The sequence below is a fragment of the Pocillopora damicornis genome, chromosome 5, assembly GCF_964200805.1.
Source record: "Pocillopora damicornis chromosome 5, jaPocDami1.2, whole genome shotgun sequence".
Classification (NCBI taxonomy): Eukaryota; Metazoa; Cnidaria; class Anthozoa; order Scleractinia; family Pocilloporidae; genus Pocillopora; species Pocillopora damicornis.
In genome coordinates, this window is record NC_142674.1 from 10,536,274 (window position 1) to 10,558,118 (window position 21,845).

Sequence of the window (21,845 nt, forward strand, 5' to 3'; positions counted from 1 at the left end):
ATTTTGGTTGGATGACGACCTCTTTGTTCGAAATCTGGGCGCCAGCGTGAAGCTCCGTTAGTACTAATCGCTTTCACAAAAGAATTGTGTTCTTTACTTGAAAGAGTGCTACATACCCTTTCTTTTCTTTGGGCCTGCCTTTTTTTACTTTTTTGCTCCCAAGGACTTTCTTCTGCTGTTGATTTTTTCCATGCGCAAAGATTTTTCAATAAACAAAGAGCTTCCACGTGTGAATTCTGTAAAGTGTGCGATGTAAACAAAATATGGAAGTAACATGAAAATCGAGCCTCAATATTAGCGGTTGCCGCGAAAATTCCCCCAGGGAACTCACCCAGGTCCCAGATAATGACACCTTCCTGATTTGATAACTTTTATTTGAAAATACGTTTTTCTAAATAACTCGGGTGCTTTTAAAGATATCAGATATTTTTTCCATGGAAACATTTGATTGAATGTTTGAATTCAGTTTTGTCAAATGAAATAAAAATCGATTTTTTAGGTCTCTGAAGGTAGGAAGTAACCTTAAACTCACGATTCACAGCAAATTAAACATTCAGACCACTTTGAAAATCACGATTCACGACAAAAAAGTTAGCAGTTTCATATTTCACGGGGAGAACAAGGGCCGATCACGAGTCACGAAAATGCCCTTTACCGCATTCACAAAACCATTTGAAATGCACATTCTTAAAACGATTGAAAAAGCGAGTAAGAGCTTGAATTGTAAAAGACACAAAGTTTGCGGTAGCTTACGGGAGCAGCTTGCTACCAGTTGATAGGATTGTTTACTTACGGTGTAACCTAAAAGTTTTATCCGCGTAAGGTTTTAAAAAGCATTTAAGCTAGTGTTTGATGATGAAATTAGTGGTTAAGTATAAATTTTCGTTATGGAGAGTGCCCGGAGGAGGGGTTACTCCTTTATATGGCGTATACAGGGACGTGCCGTTGGACAGGGTATTGTTTTCTGGCCTCTCTGTCTTGAACAGGATCTGAACTTCTCCGGGTATGAATAGGTCAGGGTTTGAAACTCTTCGTTGCACCCCTATACCCCTCACCCTGGACACTTGTCTACATGGCTGTGTCCGACACCGCTGCATCAATAGGCTATCGGCCAAGACCCCTAAAAATTGTGTTCATTTCAGCCCTTCCCTTAATGGAACGTTTAGCTAAGTTCTAAAATTAAGCTTGAATATTTGAGACAAATTTTGCCGATTTACCTTATTTAAAATTATCTCGAATTTCAGAACGATTCGAACGTTAACACCACTGTCGCTGAGTTACTACAGCGAGCAGCCCAGATGATAAGCGATGGGAATACACACAGTACACCATCGACGAACATCCCAGTGGCGGGTCCATCTAGCCCAGTGGTCGACGAGCACCGCAGGTTGCTCAATTGACAACTGGTAATTTATGGCTTCTTATTTCTCCTATCAGAGGTTCAATGCGCTGCAATGTGCTACATCCACGCTTCTACAAAACTCGCTAACACTCTGTACCACACTTGAGCATACGTGTAGCTTCGAGAGAGTCGTGCGGCAAGCGACGCATGCCAGTAAAAATGTCTCTGCACGGACGAGATCTCTGGGGTTGAGTTGTTATGCTTTTTAGACCGTAGACCTTATTTTCATTATTTTAAACAAAAATGAAAACTTCTACCATACTGGTAACTCTGTTTGGCGTGCATGAACATTAAATCAATCTTAAAGGCTTTCGAGTTTTCTCGTTCTCAGAGGAACCGTCCTGTCTGGCTTATCAATCAATTTTCCTACGCTATTGCGTGTTTTTCTTTTTCTACACCCGTATGCAAAAGTGTCCTTTGCCCGTTAGCGGAGCAACTTTTCTCTTTCATTTGCGGAAGCTTTACCCACGCCGATGCATTTCATTTTCACTTGATAGTATGTATTCCGTACGATCAACTTCTCATAAAATTCAGAACTGTACTCTGTTTTTTTCGGGTCCTGCAAGGAAGGCATTAACAGAGGCATTTTCTCTAATAATTTTTTGCCACTTACAGAGGGTCCACCCTTACGCAAGCAGGCGGCAGAACCGCGTAAGCAGTTCCTCCCAGAGAGCACAGAGAGTCCCAGAAAATAGAGGTAACTGATGATTACACATTTTCGTCTACATACGGAGGCCCTTTTGCAAGACCTGGATAGTTTGCAATTGACCCAATACCGAAAGAGATGTGTTGGCCATGGTTTGGAAAGATAAATTGAATCTCTCGTAAATTTCCATTAACGAGGCCAAGAAACTAAAAGTCTTGCGATTTATCACTTAGCTCTCTCAAAATAAGTAGTAGGCACGGATGCGTTTCTCAAAACCCGGAAGACATGTCGGTTCCGAGAGCGATTATTTTAATCCATTTTCTTTCAAGTGGCGCTGTAGATTTTAGTCCCGCGTAAACAAGCCCATCTTCTCAATCAAGTAAGTATGGTACTTTTAAGTTTTCACCAACACCAAAAATTGACTACATGAGAAAAGAAATAGCTTTACGTAACTAGTAAGTTATCAGGACTTCTGGAACACTGGTCCCAGGGCCTACAAGCCAGGTATTCTGAGCTTGTTAACTTGAACTTTCCTTTCAGCCGGAAAAAGAACAAAGCAACAGCATCCTATGTTTAACATTTTGAGGAGGTTTTAAAAAATCTTTAAGCAGTAGTGATAAATGTTCCTCACCCCTTTTTGTCATTTAGTGGGACTGACTTTGTGCATTCGATTGTTCACAGTATTTGTTGTCATCTCCAAGTTATCGGAATATCAACTTCCTCACGAGCTAATTCACGTAAACATTCACATCTTTCCACGGCGGCTGTAGTTTCATAGGTTAATTGGAGTACTGTCGAGAGGAAATAATGCATTTTTAATTCAGTGCACTACTGTCACTAGTCCTTCCACTAAGTGTAACCACAAACATTACAAATATCTTTAAAATCATACATAAGTTAATTTGCATGCAGTATTGACCTTCTCTCAGTAGGAAAAATGACTGCTCAACTCCATTAGGATGACTTTTTTGATCTGTTAGAGGATGAAAACAGGACATTAATTAAAAGCAATGCTTACAACTTAATGCAATTACAACTTATTAAAACAACACTACAATTTTTAACAGAAAAAACCATTACCAGAACTTTTTTTTGCCTCGCTGGGCGTGACAAGCTCACCCATCGCCAGAAATCAAGGACATTTCGAGCCCGCAATTATCAGCGGTATATCGTGTTACACTCCGGAACAATAGAATATCAAGAGAATTCAATATGGCGGCGATCACGGCTCGATCTGCAAAGAAGCGTGTTTTGTACCATGACTTATACAATTTGAGCACCGCAGATCTTCTATTTGATGAAAAGAAAAGAAAAGAAGACCTGCAAATAAATCTTTGGGATTTTTCGAGGCAGAGCGATGACATGAATAGCAGAATATAAACAATTATGGCCGACGATTCGAAGATCAGCGTTGCTTGTGTTTAACTATTTCAGTCATAGTTTTCAACGTGGCGTCTCGTCACTTATTCAGCATGGAAAATATGGGATATTTGGCGCGCTGCGAGGTTTTTTGATGGGAGGAAATGGCAATTTTACAGGATATTTGGACGCTTCGAACTCTGTAGCAGTCAATTCGATCGAGAGCAGTTGACTTTATTGATGCACTTTCCTGTAATAGGTGAGTGTTTGGGATGGAGAACGACGGATTTTGAAGAACTGTATGGCGACCTAGGTCAATGAACAATGACAAAAGAACTGGCTCGGGAAGTAAGTGGTTTTTATTCATCGAGTCCCTGTGAGGTTTGATGAATAGCAGAATCAGTACTGAATATGTCTATCCCACTGCGCGGGATGCGAGCCCATATGGAAACGTGTCGCGTTTGTGTTTTGCTGGTGACGTTTTTGCGACTATTTCTGGGTAAAATATCGAGCCTTCTGCGCATACTTAATTTTTTCCTTTGGAATAATTTGTTTGTAGGGTGAAACAAGGCCTGCAGAAACATCCGACGATGATCTGCTGCTAGCATTTCACGGTGGTTCGTTGCTAGGTTTTTCCTCCCGGAAGCGCGGGCGCGTGAATGTCTGCGGTAATTGCCATTAGTATTCCAACGTAAAGCAACATGGCGGCGAATTTAAGTGAAGTCGTGTTCGATTTAAGAGGCCAAACAGATTTTTCAGAGAGGGGGAAAAACATTTTGGAACGCAAGTGAACTGGAGCTGAAGTTTTCCTTTGAGCGGGAGTGGCTGAAGGCGGTCAGGCGAGCAAAAAGACGACCAAACTATGGTATGGGGAAGAAAAATAGCGGACTGGAAGAGGTTTGCGGCAACAAACTTGAGCTTTGTGGTCCACTGGTGGATGGCTACCTTTTAGAAATTGGATAGCAGATTGCTTCGAAACTAAGTCGCTCAAAAGCAACATCATTGGTAGGCCCAGTTGTCATCTTCATTCCGTGGCAGATATTTCGTCACATAACAGTTTTGTTCAGGGGCTATAGTGGAGAAGTGAAATTTAATGAAAGAAAATCAAAAATTACTTCGACACTATCTTGTATACAAGCAGTAGAGAAAGTGTTTTCGCCGGCGAGATTCGAAGGCCAGGATGTTCTTAGAAAAAGACATTTCAGTCAACAACCGAAATCAAAGGGAAAGCTGTCGTCTGTTTACAAAGGCAGGTCAGCCGTTGTTGTTTCTAAAAACACTCCTTTTGTTGTTGAATACAACCTCAAAAGTCAGAAGGCTATGGTGACATTTTATATTCAACGGTACACGGCAGATGATTTTGTTTTCGACAAAAGCTTACAAAGTCTCATGAATAAACAAGGTAATATTAATTAATATTGTGAGGTTAGTGTTGATCAAAGAAACACGAGTTTGTAGCTTTTTTTTCAAACATACATTAGTTACACGTCTGTGTCAACATGGTCTCATGTTGAAATTTTCTAGACACTGTATTTCCTGTAAATATATTTAGCATTCCATCTGGTGTGTAAAATATATTATCTTAAATTTTATTACAACTTCAATGATAAATAATCTTAGGTGACATTGCAGTTAAAATTTACCTGGTTAAAAAATAAACTTATGTAAACTTTATAAATGGTAATAAAATATGATTATGGAACTTTCTGGTGATACATTGACAGTGAAAAGTCTTATTCTATATAGTCTCACTTGCTAATGTACCCTCAAGGCGTCTAATAAGAACATCTTTGTTTCCACTAGTGCTTAATTGCCTACTTTGCAACTCCATTTTTAGGTCACTTACTTTCATATTTCTAGGGTTTAGATTACGGCTATTTGTAGCTGGACCAACAGGCTGTTTGCTGCATAAGTGAACACTTTTATGAGCCTCGTATGTTACAGTATCAGGAAATCTCTCATTACATACAGAGCATAGGACTGGTTTTAATGATGAAAGTACTTCAGGTATTAGTTGCTGTCCCTCTGCACACTGGACAGTCACCCTGGCATCTACACATACCTCACATATATAATCATTAATTTCCTTTTCTCTTCCACAATTGCAAACGTTGCTTGAATTAAGCTGAGAAGGAAGCCGAGACTTAAAATGAGAAGTATAAGAACTTGGCATTGGTTGATGTTCTGGCAAATGAAATGCTCTTACATAATTAGCTCTCATGACTTGCCACCATTTCCCTTTTTCAGTTGCTTTATTGGATCTGTTTGTCAAATCCAAGTCATTTTTAACCCCTGAATATTTAGCCTCTTTTGCCTGTAATGATATTATACCATAATCCACTTTGTAACTTTCATACAGTTTAGTTGCATGATATGGTATGGCATACCCTACTGTCCACACAGTTACATTAACATCTGATGAAAAAAATAATGCATATAAATTAAAATAGAGTGTACAAAATTCTGTGAGCTCACCAAGGTAGGAAGGGCTAACTTCAATTTTGTTAAAAAGAGCCCCAGCATTCCTAAGGAATTGTGCAATTTTTCCTAATGCTAATCTTTCTAGTTTCTGGGCTGGGGATTTATCTTAATGGTTTGGTAAAATTTGGTAAAAACACCTCTTTGTGCTGCTACCCTGTATATGATATTTAAAACGTGCTGCCATGCATTAATTTCACAGTGGATAGGCTCTGGGCGCTGCCGCTCTGCAAAAATTCCAGTTCGGGGGGTGCCTAACTGGCGAATCCCATTCTCTGCCATGAACTGTAGTTTTCTAGAGTGGCGATTTTTTTCACTCAGGGAAGATGGCAGGGAAATCATAAACTCATTTACCCTCTTAACATGGGAATTTCTGACCTCCAGAGTATAAGGTTTGAATAAATCTTCCTCCCCCATCCCAATAGTGGCACCCATAGTACACATATTTCCTTTGCTTACGTTAGCATAAGGAGATGGGTAAGTGGCAGCTTGATTTAACTCATTGTTAGCCCAGCTTTGCCAGCTCATATCAGCACTGGGCTGAAACTCTACAGTACACTGCTTGTTAGAAACAACAAATACATTACCCTCTAACATTTCCATTTCATCAGTGTGTTGCTTCCAGATACTTTGTAACACCTCCTCTTTCTCCCCCCGACTGACACAATGTAAAATGTACTGGAAATCCCTGCTTCTCACCCTGTCCCCAAAATTCCATGATGTTAGGCTGCCAATTGACATGGTTAGCTGACTTGACTCAGGGGCCCCATCATTAGAAAATTGCATGATGAAATGATTTATGTTGTCGTTAAACCAAATTAGCTTACGGAATAAATAGGGAAGTCTAAGGTGCAGATCAATTATCATAAAAACCAACCCAGTTATTGTTCTGGAACACCCGGTGCATTGGGAATTTGATTAACATGACCAATGTCAAGACTTCTCACAAAATTCTCCACCCGTTTGTCAGAAATAGCTATATTTGACACCCTTAAGTCCAAACCTAAACATTTTATGTTACGGGGTACCCATAGATCAGAGTTTGGATAAAAAACTGAAGACTGAGTTTTGCAGACAAGGGCATACTTTCTGCGAGACAGAAAGTTCTGGTACTTCATAAAAACAGCTTGTTTCAAAGCCTCATCGGAATTTTGATACCCTTTCATTGTCTTGTCAAACAGACCCTGGAGATATTTCCCTCGTTTAAGTCCAGAAATCAGTGTGTCCATGGTTGATTGTCAGCAGTAGATGAAATATAATCCCAAGCCCCATATATTGACCCTTCCTTTCCCCCATGAATAAATTCTAATACATTTTTTGTCTCCTGTCTTCGTCTGTACTTAGTGCTGGAATTGACATTTGTAATCATATCATAAGTTGTACTGGCATTTTTCTCCTAGCTACTGAAAAGCCTTTTTGTTCAAGCAGAGATTTAAATTTGTGATATTGCTCATTTAATTGTGTTACTTTTTCCTCTTGTTGCTTTATTTGATCTTCCTTTTCTTCCACACTCTTTTGAAGGCTTTGTAGCTCTTCTTCTACTGCATCTTTCTGAGCAACAGAAGTTTGTATTTGTCCCTCTTAAAAAAAAACCAAAAAAAAACAAACAGAGAAATTAGATCTCAACATTTTTTGCAATCACATGTAAATAAAATACTAAAGGAACAGAATTTTGTACATACATAACTTAATTTTCCGTTCGAACTTCAGAGTAGCATGGTGGTAAAAATGAAATCTTTTGCACGTTTCGAAAACACTCAAAGTTATAGTATTACCATATTCATCCAGCCGAGCCTTTTTCGCTTCAATGTCCTGTGATAACCTTTTGTTTTGTTCTTGTAACTCTCCTTTTCTTTTCAGAGCTACATGTGAGGATGAACTCTTCCAGAATGCGTGAAACGTTCTACTAGAATCACAGCGTCCTTGGTGAGAATTAGGCTTACTGCATTTTCTGCTTTTTCCGCACAGAGGTTTTCGACTGCAAAGTGAGCAAGAAATTTAAGTTATTCAACATAACCACACAAACGCGAATTCGACGTTCAGAATTGCTTTGCTTACCTATCGTCCCGTTTATCCCCTGAAAAATTGCTGGCCATACGAAGATTCTTCCTCGAATGGTCTTTTCACTGCCGTAATTACACACAATGATTGGCGATCTGTAGAGAATCCAATATGGCTGCCAGCAAGAAGCATCGAGCGCTCGATAAAATCGGGGTTTAAAATGTACAAATTTACGGTTTCCACCATTGAAAATACAAACAAACGGAGTCTACATATAACGATAAAGCTTTTTTATTTGTGATAGGTAGGATACAACGAGAATAGAAAATTACCCAGGATGGATTTCCCCCTCACAACGCACCAAATTCACATTCTTAAACGATTTCACCTCGAAAACACAATCCTAAGGGGGGTCCCGAAATCAAAAAGATACTTTAGTATGAGAAGAATATACCTACCCCTGAAAGTAACGATTTTGACCTTTTTAGCTAGCGTTTAAACCAGGAATTTGTCTCAGAAGGGGACTGAGTAAAACTCGCTTTTCGTTACCAAACGGAAGCGTATGCAAGCTTTACTATTAGAAAGCCATAACTGGAATGTTGGGCAACTGTGTAAGATGCAAATGTATTCATATTGTTTATTGTATTGCCGAGAAGCGAATTTCAATATCTCCACCGCTACTGAGCCATCGAACGCGAAAACAACAAAGGCCTGTTGGATCACGTGACGAGAGGGACGCTATGGGAGGAAATCGCATAGCAACGAACCACCGTGATTTGGAGAGAGGAGGTAAGTAGAAGTGGTCACCCCACTCGCATGGTGATTATCGTTTCCACGCTTTTAGAAAGTACTAAAAGTTGTTTTCGGTATTTCACGTAGTTAGAAATTCCTTTTGTACGCACTGTTAGCTTTAATTACTTTTAAGATATCAGTGACTTTATACTTTATATTAATATCATATATGGGGCATTAACATGGGGCATTAACATGGGGCATTGTGCTAAGGCTGAAGGTGGTCTTTTTACACCAGTATAATCAATATTTCAGAGAGGAAGAACGAGTTAACCCCAGCAGAACTGCCAGATCAGCCTCCTGGTGGCACTGAGCAGAATTCACTGGAACTGCCAGAACAGCCTCCTCTTGGTACTGAACAGGCTTCAATAAGTCTTGGCGAAACAGCTGCCAATAAAGAGTGAGTTTCTTAGCCATGTTAAAATTACCCGTGGAGGTTGATTATTTAGGAGGCGCTGAAGAGTTTCTCAAGTGCGTCTAAGGGAATGAAACGCCAATCCTGTATCGTTTTCTATGGACTAACCGTGTGTACATCCATTATACACTGCTGCTGCCGTCATACACTAATTTACAGTTGATTGTAACATCATGAACATTGCATGAAAAATTCTAGCATCCCGCTAAAAGCCCCCCTCAAATAGTTGTTCCTTGCTATCTGCCTAGGGAACCTGTCCCGCACGAGGAGCATATGAGAAATGCATCAGAGGAAACATTAAAAGCTATGTAAGTACTAATTGATAGAGTTATGCTTGGTACATTCTGCTTGATTGTCTTTTCCGTAACCTACAGTGTAGTTGGTGTTAGTGTGTATGAACGTTTGCTGTGATATCGTTTTAAGGGAAGGAACGTGGAAATTAGGCGTCCGTCCAATGATATAATGTGCTAAGCACAACCTTTTATGTGCAGAGATCCGTTAGTTGATTTTACTACTTTGACTTTGGCTCTCAACTATTCGTGTAAGAAGCTAAATACAATCGGGCCGACTGCTCGTTAGTTGACCGGTTTAACGCATGTGTCACCGCATACTTTTGGGAATTATTTAAATTTCACGGGCGTTACGCCTCTTTGATCATTTCAAATTTATTTCAGGGCTACTTGTAACGAGCCTGTTACAGTCTTAGGGGAGTTCAGGCGAAGGTTACAGCGAGGGCGAATGCTTGACCTTCAAAACGACTCTGAACTGTGTGAGGGAAAGACCACGGAGATATTTGTCTCTCGTTACCGCCTCTTCGATGTTGCAATGGAAAAGATATTGAGGGATGATCCGCCAGCGATTGATTTCAGTGTACCTTTAGAGGTGATCTTCACCGGCGAGGGCTCTCAAGATTATGGTGGTCCAAGGGAATTTTTGGGCATGGTGATGCGCGAAATACATGACAAGCTCTTCAAGGAAGAAGGAGAAGGCTACGTTTTTTTTTGAGAAAAAAAGAAGCATTGGACAGGAAACAGTATTATGGAGCTGGCCTCTTTTTTGGTAAATATGCAAAGCCTATTTAGACACCTACGTAATTTTCATTTGAGCACACAAGAATTTAAATTTACCTTTTTATTGCAGGTTTCAGTTTGTTGCAAGGTGGTCCTTTGCTTACTTTCCTTGCTGAAGACCAGCTTGAGCGCCGGAATCTTCACAAAAGATGATTTGACTAATCTGGGGGAAGCGGAAACCCAATTTCGGGTAGGACTCGAGAGATTCAGACTCGTTTAGGTAAGCTTTCACGGTGCCCGGTTGTAACTGACGGTCTTCACTCTTTACTTAGGCAAGAAAACCAAATTCAATTATGACTACAGTCTCTAACAATTTTACATAGATTCCATGAATCTTTCTTTTCTATTAATCTGTTAGCTCCTTCATGGGAAACCGAGCCTTTCATTCCTCTTCAGAAAGACAGCAGTGCTGCCTATGACATACCCCAAACTGGTGAAACTGCTGGACCCTATTTTTTCCGACGAAGCGACTAATCGAAGACAGCGGGAAGAAAAAACATACAGACTCTTCCTGAATTACTTGAAAGAGGTGTAAGGTAACTGTCGTTTCTTTTGTCTGGTCTAAGAAACATCATCGCTGGCTAGACAAATGTAACTTTGCTTTATGCCAATCGAAATTTCCACAGAGCGCGTAAAAAAGAATTGGGATTTAGAGCTTTATGAGTGCACTGCTAATTTTTGTGTTTTTCTCTTTTTAGCTGGAAGAAGGTTAGATGGCAATATATCTCTCCATAGTATTTTAAAGTTCGTCACTGGATGCGAGAACGAGCCTGTTCTGGGTTTCCAAATGAAGCCCACTATTTGTTTTGATACGAACATGCCATCTTGCCTTCCTATGGGCAACACTTGTATTAGCAGGCTGACTTTGCCGATAGGTGAGAATGTATCAATGACCAAGGAAGAAGTGTTCTCTTTCTTTGACTACGCATTCGCAAATGATTACTTTGGCCGTCTCCAATTAAAACTACTGATTTCTGATTGACTCTCTTTGACAAGGTGTTTTTTTATTTATAAGTTGAATTTAGTTTACAGTAGCACTGTAGAGGCGAAAATTCTGAAATGGGCCTGAGATGAACGAAATGAAAATACATTGAAAAGAGCAAAGTTTATGTGTTAATGATGCCAAATACTCATCCAACTCGATACAAAAGAAAAGCGAGGGACGTTTATTGCGCAATTTTTAAAGCCGTTACGTTTTAACCTATTATACTGTTTAAAAGTCCCAATTGATACATTTCCCATGGATCTTCGCCTTGGACTTCTGACATGCTTGCCTCAAAAATCGTAAACGAATCAGCATCTAACGGACACCGTGTTAGGGGGACAACAACCTCATTCTGTAGTGCATCATCTGTGCTGTCATGAAAGTAAGCCGTAGGATCCACACTGTATCCCTCCAAGTCCCTCTGAAATATAGTTGAAAGGAGATTTAAATACCGCAAAACACTGGTTATGACTGCCTTAAATTAACTTTGCAAGCAAGGAATCTTGGCATCGTTTCGATCATCATCTGTATTTAAATTGAAGGGGTGGTTAATTAAAACTCAATTTTTAGTGCAGGCCACTTGAGATTGTTCACCTGTGTGGCTTTAATGCCTGGAGAACTGTGTCTGTCATATGCATTATTGCGTTTACCTGAATAAGGCTTTGAAAGTAATCTGATGCCACAATACCACTTTCTTCCGCAATTTCTTGCATCCCTAGTATGAACAGTAGTAAAGGACTTTTGTTTCCTGCAGTACGTATTTTGCGATTATTCCAGGATAGCATAAATTTTGAAAGGACCTCGTTGATTATTGAAAGATAAGTGAAGTGAAGGCAAAATAGATGCCCTTCGTTGTCAAGATCGAGCTGACCGCATGCTTCGAGAGAAAGGAAAAGGTCGTAAAATGAGGACAGGACTAACTTGTACACATCACGCCAGAGTCTTTCTATACGCGAGTTGTGCTCACTTCGTCCGGTGATGTAACTCCCTCTTCTGGGCCCTCTCGCTATATGGCTCAACATGTAGTGTGCCACGTCTCTGTTTTCAACTCCCATGTCGCCCCTGACTCGTGATGGCAATCCCCATTCAGGACACCGCACCCTCAAAGAGACGCAAGACTGTGTCAGACGTGTCATTCGTATCGCACCTAAGGTAAACGACGGAGCGACTGTAACCGTCAATACAGTCGTGAACCACGAATCGCCATCTACGAAGAGAAGGAATAGAGTGGCAAACCGAAAGTATATGTTGATAACTTGTGAAGGGGAGAGGGGGGGGGGGGAGGTTGCTACTAAAACAAACGGTGCAAAGTTATTGACACCTGAATTATAACAACAAATATGTCATCAAAATAGTGAGATAGGTGACAGCTACCGTATCAGTTTGTGATTCCCGTCCATATGCCAGAGGGCCAGTGGGGAAAGTACGTTATACACGTGTCTACGGATGGCATTCATAGACCTTAGCCTCCTACCAATGTGATAGACTCTCTTTATGGCACTCCTTAGTCTCCACCTCTGCACACGTGCACCTTGGGAAACAAGGTAACCCTCGATTGTTTGCAACCTGTCAACAAAAATAAGAGTTTTAATTTCAAGCACCCTGTGACACAGTAGTGAAGCCAATGCCACTTGTCGGTGCTTTCTTGAATTCTCTGTTTAAAGGATACAAAGTGTGTTTCTGATATGCAAACGTTTGTGTTAACACTGCGGCGGGGCTTAAAAGCTCTTGCCTGTAAGTTGATTACGTTTTTAATGGAAGTTTTCTTTGCTTACCCTAAAGGCAAGAAGAGAAACGTCACAAGTCACGCAACTCTAGTCAATGTATCTAGTTTGTACCGAATTCAGTCTGTAGCAATAATAATAATAATAATAATAATAATAATAATGATAATCGCAAAAATTAATAGTTGAGGTAAAGAATGTAAAAATAAATAAAAATATAAATAAATACGTCTACTGAAACAAACGACGAAACAGCCAGGTGTCCTGTCAATTGTCTGAATTATGCAATAGTTTTTATACAGCAAGTTGCGACCGTAACAGATCGAACGGTAAAACTCGACCTAGATTTGGACAATTACGTACAACTACGCGCATTACGGTGTCCGCATTAGCCTTCCTTAATACGTGATGACTACGAAATGGGAAAGAGCGCAGGGAAGATAGGTATGTATGCGCGCTAAACCAACTCAGTAAAAAATATTACTCTGGCAAACACTATTTTTAGAACGCGAAAAAAAAACTTTAACTGATTCCGATCCAGACATGTAATTTACCTTTGATCGACAAAATAAAAATAGATCTTACTTTTACTATCACTGCACTCAGGAAAAATTACTAAACAAAGCAATATAATGTACACTTCTTTAAAATAATAAATATAAACAGTCTTCTCTCAGCTTACTCTTATCGTCCGGCACACCAATTAAAGCATTCCGATATCACTTTGATTGAAAAATGTCAAAACAGATCAAGGATATCAGTTTTCGTACCATGGCGTCCAGGGCACACACAAAATTCAACTTCTCATGTACTCCTCCAGTGTTCAAAGAGCCGTTGAAGTTGAACCCTCGTTGAAAAGTAAGCGTGAGTCAGAGAAAGAAAAGAGAGCTCGACAGTCGACATTTAATGCACGTCATAACACTACTTAATACTATACACATATTCAGGCCCACCAACACGTGCAAACTGTGGTAAACCGGGAGGCTGGCAAACCGTGGTGGAATTCAGTCTTGTTGCTATTTTAATTGACGCTTTCATGAACGACAACGAATAAATACAATATCGGCGGGGAAAAAAGAGGAGAGACTTACCGAATTGGCTCTGCTTTACGGCAAAGCTAAGTGAAGACTATTCAATACAGCGACTACGCCATGTGATGGTTTCGCGGCAGTCTTCACATTCGATGACGTCATGCCCCCAGCAGATCGCTGTTCCGGTTTCTGTTTTGGGTGGTTTCGGCGAGATAGCCTTGGCGGCCGTCACCACCAAAAATACAAGGATGTCATATAGATCAGCAATTCAAAGATGGCTTAAGGATCAGCTGCAGGATAGCATAGCTAATAAGGGAATGGCATGGCCTTCACGTCACGCTACAAGCAAGCTCGACGATTCGCCACAACATCGAAAGATTTCAAGTAATACTAAGCAATTTAATGTTCAGATAGAGCGTCTCATGTTCTGCAAAGCTATTCGACCTAACGCTACACTATTTGTGTTTATGCTGTACCATTCTACATTACGCTAAGCCATTTCACGCAACACTACACCATTTTTGTGTACACTGTACCATGCGACATTACGCTAAGCCACTTGACGCAACGCTACACTGTTTGCATGTACGCTGTACCATTCGACATTACGCTGAGCCAATTTCACGCAGCGCTGCACCACATGTGTGTACGCTGTACCATTCTACATTAAGCTGAGCCATTTCACGCAACGCTACACCGTTTGTGCGTGCGCTGTGCTACTCGACGTTAATCTGAGCCATTTGACGCAACGCTACACCGTTTGAGTACTGTATTGCACATGAGTGCTAAGCTATTCTTAATTGATTTACTCCATTTCACAATTATATGTTCCAACTCGACATGGGCAACTAGACCGTTCATCATTTGGCTAAATTATCCATTTTCAGGGTGTTCTGTTTCACGAGGGAAAACTAAACCGTCTATAATTTGGCCATGCCATTCCTTTATTAGCTATTCTATTCTGCAGCTGATCCTTACAGCGTTTTTGTATTTGCTGATCTATTTGACATCCTTGTATTTTTGGTGATGACGGCCGCCCATAGTTTTCATTAGTTAGTGGTTGGATGATTTTAAATTTTATGTCAATGTTTGACAATAATATTAACAGAAAAATATTCAGTTTTTTGTTGTGGGCTTTCAACTGAAACAAAGGCATCATTTCACTTTTACGTTTTAGAATGTACTTATGAACTGTGACTGTATCTTGTCAAGGTCACATTTTGTTTCCCTTTGAACTGGAAAGCATACTACTTGTTTATACGGAATCTGCTTGCTCATAAAAGATGGAAGCTGGAACCTTAAGTGGAATCTTTTTAGGAGATCACAGTTAAATCTTATCCAAAAAATATGCTAATTGTATGAAATTATTGGATATTTACTTATTATTTAGCTGAACTTTAGAAATACAGTCGAACATTCTTATTACCACAATTTTCTTGAAAGCAATTAGGAATTTCTCCTGTGGAAAGATACCTACTATTTCTAATACGAAGATCCCTTTACTTTTTGATGTAGGGATCACTGTAAATTCCTGTGTGCGATATTTTTATATCCGCGATACCGGTGCGATGCTCTACCAACTGAGCTATGAAGCCACACATTGGGAGCGAGGTCAATTTATTGAGTTCATATCTTCCCGTGCAGTGAAATGATGTGAAGTTTTTATATGAAATAATTCATATTTGTACTGCGGTTGTAGAGCATCGCACCGGTATCGCGGAGGTCACGGGTTCGAATCCCGTTGAAGCCCTGATTTTTTTCAGGCTTCTTCTTTCCAATTGCTTAAATTGGAAAATTTACTGCGATGATCACATTTCACTTTCATCTACAACCGCAGTACAAATATGAATTATTTCATATAAAAACTTCACATCATTTCACTGCACGGGAAGATATGAACTCAATAAATTGACCTCGCTCCCAATGTGTGGCTTCATAGCTCAGTTGGTAGAGCATCGCACCGGTATCGCAGAGGTCACGGGTTCGAATCCCGTTGAAGCCCTGATTTTTTTCAGGCTTCTTCTTTCCAATTGCTTAAATTGGAAAATTTACTGCGATGATCACATTTCACTTTCAAGAAAAGTAGTGCGTGACATGTTCCTCTCCTAGCTTGAATGAATGTGTAAAATAATACTGAACGATGCCTGGAGATAAAAAACGCGTCTTGAAGGACTTTTTCATTCTTTGCTGGCCAAAATACTAGTATCCTCTTGTTTGTATTTTGGACCCATACGTAGGTAACCATATTTTAAACGAGCCAAATTTATATATAGTTTCTGTGAGTTAACTTGCTTCAATTCGCCCCTCAAAGTACAACACTCTGTAGACGGCGGTCAGTAATTTCAAATCAACGGTATCAAAAGAAACAAGCTTGTAACATGGCGAAACATTAATCTCCGATTTATTCAACAAGTTTATTCCACGTAGTGGCACATTTGTTGCAATATAAGAAAATTCATAGATCGTAAGCCAGTCGGAAGGTGAAACATCAGGTGAACGAAATTTAAAATCTCCTTTAAACTGGTTTTGTAGTTTCATGTCCTTTGGGAATCTTAGTATGAATTTTCTCATGATTTGGAGTTCGACAGATCTCTTGTTTGTTGTTATACTGCCTAGTATTCCACTAAATCGTTCAAAGCTAAAACACCAAAAGCTAGTAACTGGTCCGTGGTCGAGAATAACCTCTTTCAAATGGTTGTGCATGTGCATATTTGGGGTAATGGCATCTTTTCCATATAGAGTCTCCACTGACTTGCAAAATTGAAGAATCAATCCGTCGACAATGTCAAGTTCTGTTTTTGTAGTAGCAGACTTGCAAAAAATATCTACATACAAACACAAATGTCTGCCCGCACCGGAAATGTTCCTCTGGTAGAATACTTTGAAGGCAGAAATCAGAATAAATGAGTGTCCAGTTCTTCCACTGCTCTGCTGCATATGAACCACAATTCCTCGTTATCCTCATCGGTAATCGTCCAATGTCACTAGGAACCTCAAATGATTTTATTCTTTCCTCGATTTCGTTCAGTTGGCTGGGCGAAAAAAGTTTTGAGTATGTCCATAGTTTGAACATTCTTTTGACAGTTCCGAGAAAGAGTTTGTGCATAGGATCAACCGTGCAAAATCTAATAACATCAAGGTAATCGAGTCGCAGTAAAATGCTATATTAGGTGATTCCACTTTGTTGCCCCAGCAAATTTCGTCGCGCTTTTGTTTTGCACTGAGTAATGGCTATTCGACGATATTCTTCATTTGTGCGAGGTTTCCATAAGCTTCTTTTGAATTCAGAGTAATCTCTTTTTCCCCAAAACCACCTTAAAAATTCAACGTGCCAAGTTGAGCTGAATGCCCCTTGAATCCACAGATCTTTCTCGTCGTAGGAACGTCAGTATATACACACAAAACGGCATCACGAAACATTAGAGCAAATCTACTAAGGCTAGCTTTGATCTTGACCCCTTTCCACAAGGCTTTCAACTCATCCACAGCTGGCTCAAGAAATTTATTTCAATCTTTGGGTTCTCTGCTCAATGAAGGAACAACGCCTACAAAAACGATATTCTCCCATTTGAACCGTTCAGACCTAGGTAGATTTAAAATTGCCAAGTAAAACACTCCGACGGAATAATCCTTACAGTGTTCATCGGCTGGAAAAAGTGAAAGGTCAATATAAACCCATAATTTCGTGGTTTACTCAAGAAAGGGGAATCACTGACGTTCTGGAATTCTTTCCATAGATTTCCATCAAAAAAAAAAGCTAAGGTATTTGATCCCACTTTTCGTTTTCTCCACACTTCGCAATTTATGGGAAAGTCTTTTCTCAAGACCAACTTCTCCAGTTCGTCTATGATGCTGTTGCTGCAGTAGTACTTGGTGGGGTAGAAGCAAGTTTTTCCATTATGAAGAGTAACCTTTGTCACGAGTGGCAGTACAAGTTAGTTTTCTTCCTCTGGAGTAATGAGTGTCGCCACATTTTTTTGCCACCTGTCGATTGTTTATCATCGAAATTCAGGAGTCGTATATACAGTTTTGTACACTTTGGACAAACCACAATCTTATTGAAATCATCTCTATCAACATTTAAGAATTGCCTCAAAAGGTAAAAGGATCCAGAAAGGCTCATCATTAATTTCTCAAAAGCCTCATCGGAAATTTCTAAGCCAAGAACCCCTGGCCACGAGACAAAGAAATTGAGCAACCAAGCGAGACCATTATCGCTCTAGGGCCCATTTGTTCGAAGGCCGACTAGCGCTAACTCAGGAGTAAATTGTAATCCAGGTTTCTTTATTCCTTTGTTCAAAAACCTTTTAGAGACAATTTTCCCTATTCTCGTTAGAACATCCAGTGATTAAATTGCAAGCAAAAAGATTTGAACTGCATTTTCTTTTAAAGCTTTCAGACCTGAAATCAAATTTCAGACTAACTCTGGGTTATCTATAACAACCCAGGCCAGGTGGCAAGTCGCCTACCAGATTAGCAGAAAATAAGCGAACCAAAAAATTAATGAATTTTGGCGGCCTTGAGCTTCCGGAAGACAAAATTTGCTATTCCTGGCCTATGCAAGTGTTGGCTAATTTGTCATGCATTTCCTATTGACAGTTCAGATTACAATAAGACTATCTTTAGTGTGTCAATTAATGATGTCAAAACAGCGGGACTTATTTAATTCTCACCATAAAGTTAAATTAAATGTATATTGATTAAACACCCTCTTTTGTGCAAAAAAAAGAGACTACTTAAAGGATGCTGAAAAATTTGCATTATTAAATTTCAACGTATGTTCAAGTAAAGATTCATGAAAGATAATTGTTAGCTTTTGGACTTTTCGGTTTACAACGAAAGACGCCTAAAGCTTAAGTCAACCTTTAAGGATGCTTTAGGTTTTGCCTAAATTCACCGAATAAGAGCATTCGTTATGTGATATTTGTTGAAAGTAAATATCGTGTCAAAACTGTCTTAAACCACTAGTCAGGGCCGTAGCCAGACTTCAGAACAAGACGAGGTAAGTTTCGGGCGCCGAAGGCGCGAGTCACTAGGGGGGTCTGGGGTCATGCTCCCCCCAGAAAATTTTGAAACCTAGAGGCTCAGAAATGCTCTTTCAAGCATTTCCCGTGGCATTTTTCTTCAAAAAAATCAATCTTGGAACCAAAATCAAGACGAGGCAATTGTATTGAGTATTATACAGAGTGAATATCTTTCTCATGTAAACTTATATATTCGCTCTGTTGTATATCCTTATTACCCAAACTTCGATATATATTTATTTCATTAAAAGGCTCGCTAATTAGATTAACTTTATGAATACGTAAGCAATTTAAGCAATTTTGTGCTGTCGTGTTCCAGATGCGCAATGTGTATGAAGATTCGACTTGTTTGTCAGTTCTAGGTCTGGGAGAAAGGAAACATATTTTCTTGTCGCTGATTCCAAGAAGTGCACTCTTGAACATCATTACAATGAACTCTACTGTTACAGTGAACTCCTCTGACGGTAAGTCGAATCTCAAATATTTTGCGGAATTGAAAAAGGGCTTTAAAAGAGAGCAGAAAATTATCTAGGTTGTTATGTGAACAGTTTTATTTTTCGTTATTCAGCTATCGTCTGCTCAGTTTTACTGTTTTTACAAGACTGACATAGCTGCTCTTTCCGTTTAGTTCAACTCTTGTCGTTCAAATCTTGTCTGTCTTTAACGTGTTTGAAGAGATTATGAAGCATATTTTTGGCAAAATGAACAATTTATTGTATGGTTTATACTAGAAAGGAGGGGTTCATCGGAGACATTCAAGGGTATGTTATGTCCTAAGGAACATTTAGCGGTCACCTGTTACTCCGAGTGTAACTAGTTTGAATCACAACTTGAAAGCTCTTACGGTTTGGGTACGGCAATAGCAACTCAACTCTAAGGGTCTCGGCAAATCTTTAGGCTGGAACTCACGGCCTTTAATTCCATTTCATTTTACAAGACCTTCGAATGAGGATCAGAGCGTAAATTAAAAATTTCGGGGATATACGGGCTTCTAAAGCGAATTTACAGCATATGAAATGATGAATAATCAACGGCGCGTTGCGTTGTAGAATCATTGTTTGGCAGTGACAAAATGCTCGGCACGGTCTGAAATAGACTAAAAGAATAAATTTTCACGCAATCTCCGCAGAAGGGTTCTGTCAAAAATTTTTAAGAATATCAAATGTTTGCAAAGGAATGTCAAGCGATTCCAAAAATTTATTTGGTTTTTTTAGTGATCAAATTCTCCGAGGTTGAGCAGACTTTAATATCGCTCGGTTGTCGACAACTTAGAAATTCTACGCTTCTGATCAGACTGCCGGGCACGGTCTCAAATGGACCAAATGCCCGGCAGCCAGAAATGCCTCTGAAAGGCGGGTTCCTTCAAACTTCTTGAGAGTATCAGATGTTTGTTAAGAAATGTAAAGCGATTTTTTTTTAGTGGATAACTTATCCGAGTTTGTGCATACTACAATATCGCTCGATTGTCGCCACTTTGCAACTCTACGCTTCTGATCAGACGGCCGGGCACGGTCTCAAATGGACTAAATGCCCGGCAGTCAGAAATTTGAATAAAAATGCCACTGAAAGGTTTCTTCAAACCTCTAAAGAGTATCAGATGTTTACCTAGAAATGTCAAGCGATGCTAAAAATTGAGTTGGTTTTTCAGTGATGAACATGTGATAAAACTTAGGAGATCAGCCTAGTTTCGTAGAATACGTTGTCTTCGTGACAACTGTGGCGTGACAGCAAGGGTCAGTACGTTAGAACACCTTCAGGTTCCGTAAAAACTGGCGGGAAACAGTACAAAAAAACCTCAACTAAACCTATTGATAATATAATACAGTATTCGATGTTTGTTTAGATTTCCCAAGTGATTCTAAAATTATTTAGTGGACAAACTTTTCGAGCTGATCGAACCACAAAATCGCTCGATTTGTCGACTCTTGAAGACTTGCCGGGGGTGTCCTAAAGGATATGGACCCCCCCCCCTCCGCTAGCGGATTTGGACCCCACTCCGCGGATTTGGACCCCCCAACAAAACTGAGTGAAAGCATATATCCTTAACGTTCTTTAACAAATAGAGAAGCCTTGACTGTGCTCTGTTCTGTTGTAAAGCACGCAGGAAGCGGTTAAAGCACGAAAGAAGTGTAGGGAGAAACACTCGACTACGTCTGGTGTTTCTCCCCACATCTTGAGTGTGGCTCTGCATTGTTTGCAGACCGCCAGGCTCTAGACGTCTTTGTAAATGTTATGGGGTAATTTGGATCCCTCGACAGTTAATAATCGTTAAAATTAGAAAAAAGATTGAGTTCAATGTAATAGTCTCCGCTTTTGTTAAGACGTAGACATAAATGTTGATTTGCATTGAAAATAAGCTGAGAGTTCCAATAGTTCAGAGTAGAAACATTTTTACCTATCATAGTTTACGAACGACTTGTAGTAAAAGTAGTTACTACGTTCTTGTTCAGAAACTGTTTAGACTGACTTATTTTTGTGACTGGACGCAACAGTTTCCTCTATTGTTATGACGTTTCGTCTGATTCGCATCGGAAGAAGCAAAGATTTATTGTAACAGTCTCAATGGTTCTAATGCAGTAGTTTGCTCGCATCGAATTCTTGCGTATACTGTTCGACACGCTATAATGAATGCAGCAGAATTGGAACGAAATGGCTTTTCCTTTTTTACCTGTATTGAGGAATGCTGTGTTGTGATTGAAAAGAACATAGACAGAAAGCCTGCAAAAAAAAAATTAGTTACCAAATATGATAAAAACGATGCTTAAAAAGAGGTCCAAAATCTGCGAAGGGGATCCATATCCGCTTGCGGAGTGGGAAGGGGGGGGGGGGGGGGGGGGGGTGTCCAAATCCGCGGGGGTCCAAATCCGCTGTGACACCGGGTACGTTCCCAAATGCACTAAATACCCAGAATCGCTTGA

General features: G+C 39.9%; 4 pseudogenes across 2 annotated transcripts; 2 read left to right on the plus strand and 2 right to left on the minus strand.

The window, feature by feature from the left end:
• Window positions 1-4,730: 4,730 nt before the first annotated feature.
• Window positions 4,731-8,130, minus strand: LOC113664804 (uncharacterized; annotated as a pseudogene). The gene is made up of 4 exons (XR_016186471.1): window positions 7,944-8,130; window positions 7,661-7,863; window positions 6,026-7,465; window positions 4,731-5,993 (listed from the first exon to the last, which is right to left on the minus strand). The product of XR_016186471.1 is annotated as an uncharacterized LOC113664804 (transcript).
• Window positions 8,131-8,300: 170 nt separating this feature from the next.
• LOC149045155 (uncharacterized) lies at window positions 8,301-11,264 on the plus strand (annotated as a pseudogene). Its single transcript, XR_016187083.1, has 6 exons — window positions 8,301-8,675; window positions 8,934-9,078; window positions 9,342-9,401; window positions 9,768-10,152; window positions 10,234-10,383; window positions 10,522-11,264. The product of XR_016187083.1 is annotated as an uncharacterized LOC149045155 (transcript).
• A 4,712-nt stretch (window positions 11,265-15,976) lies between these two features.
• Window positions 15,977-17,544, minus strand: LOC149045156 (uncharacterized; annotated as a pseudogene).
• A 1,702-nt stretch (window positions 17,545-19,246) lies between these two features.
• Window positions 19,247-21,845, plus strand: part of LOC149045157 (uncharacterized) — a 5,647-nt pseudogene continuing 3,048 nt past the window's right edge.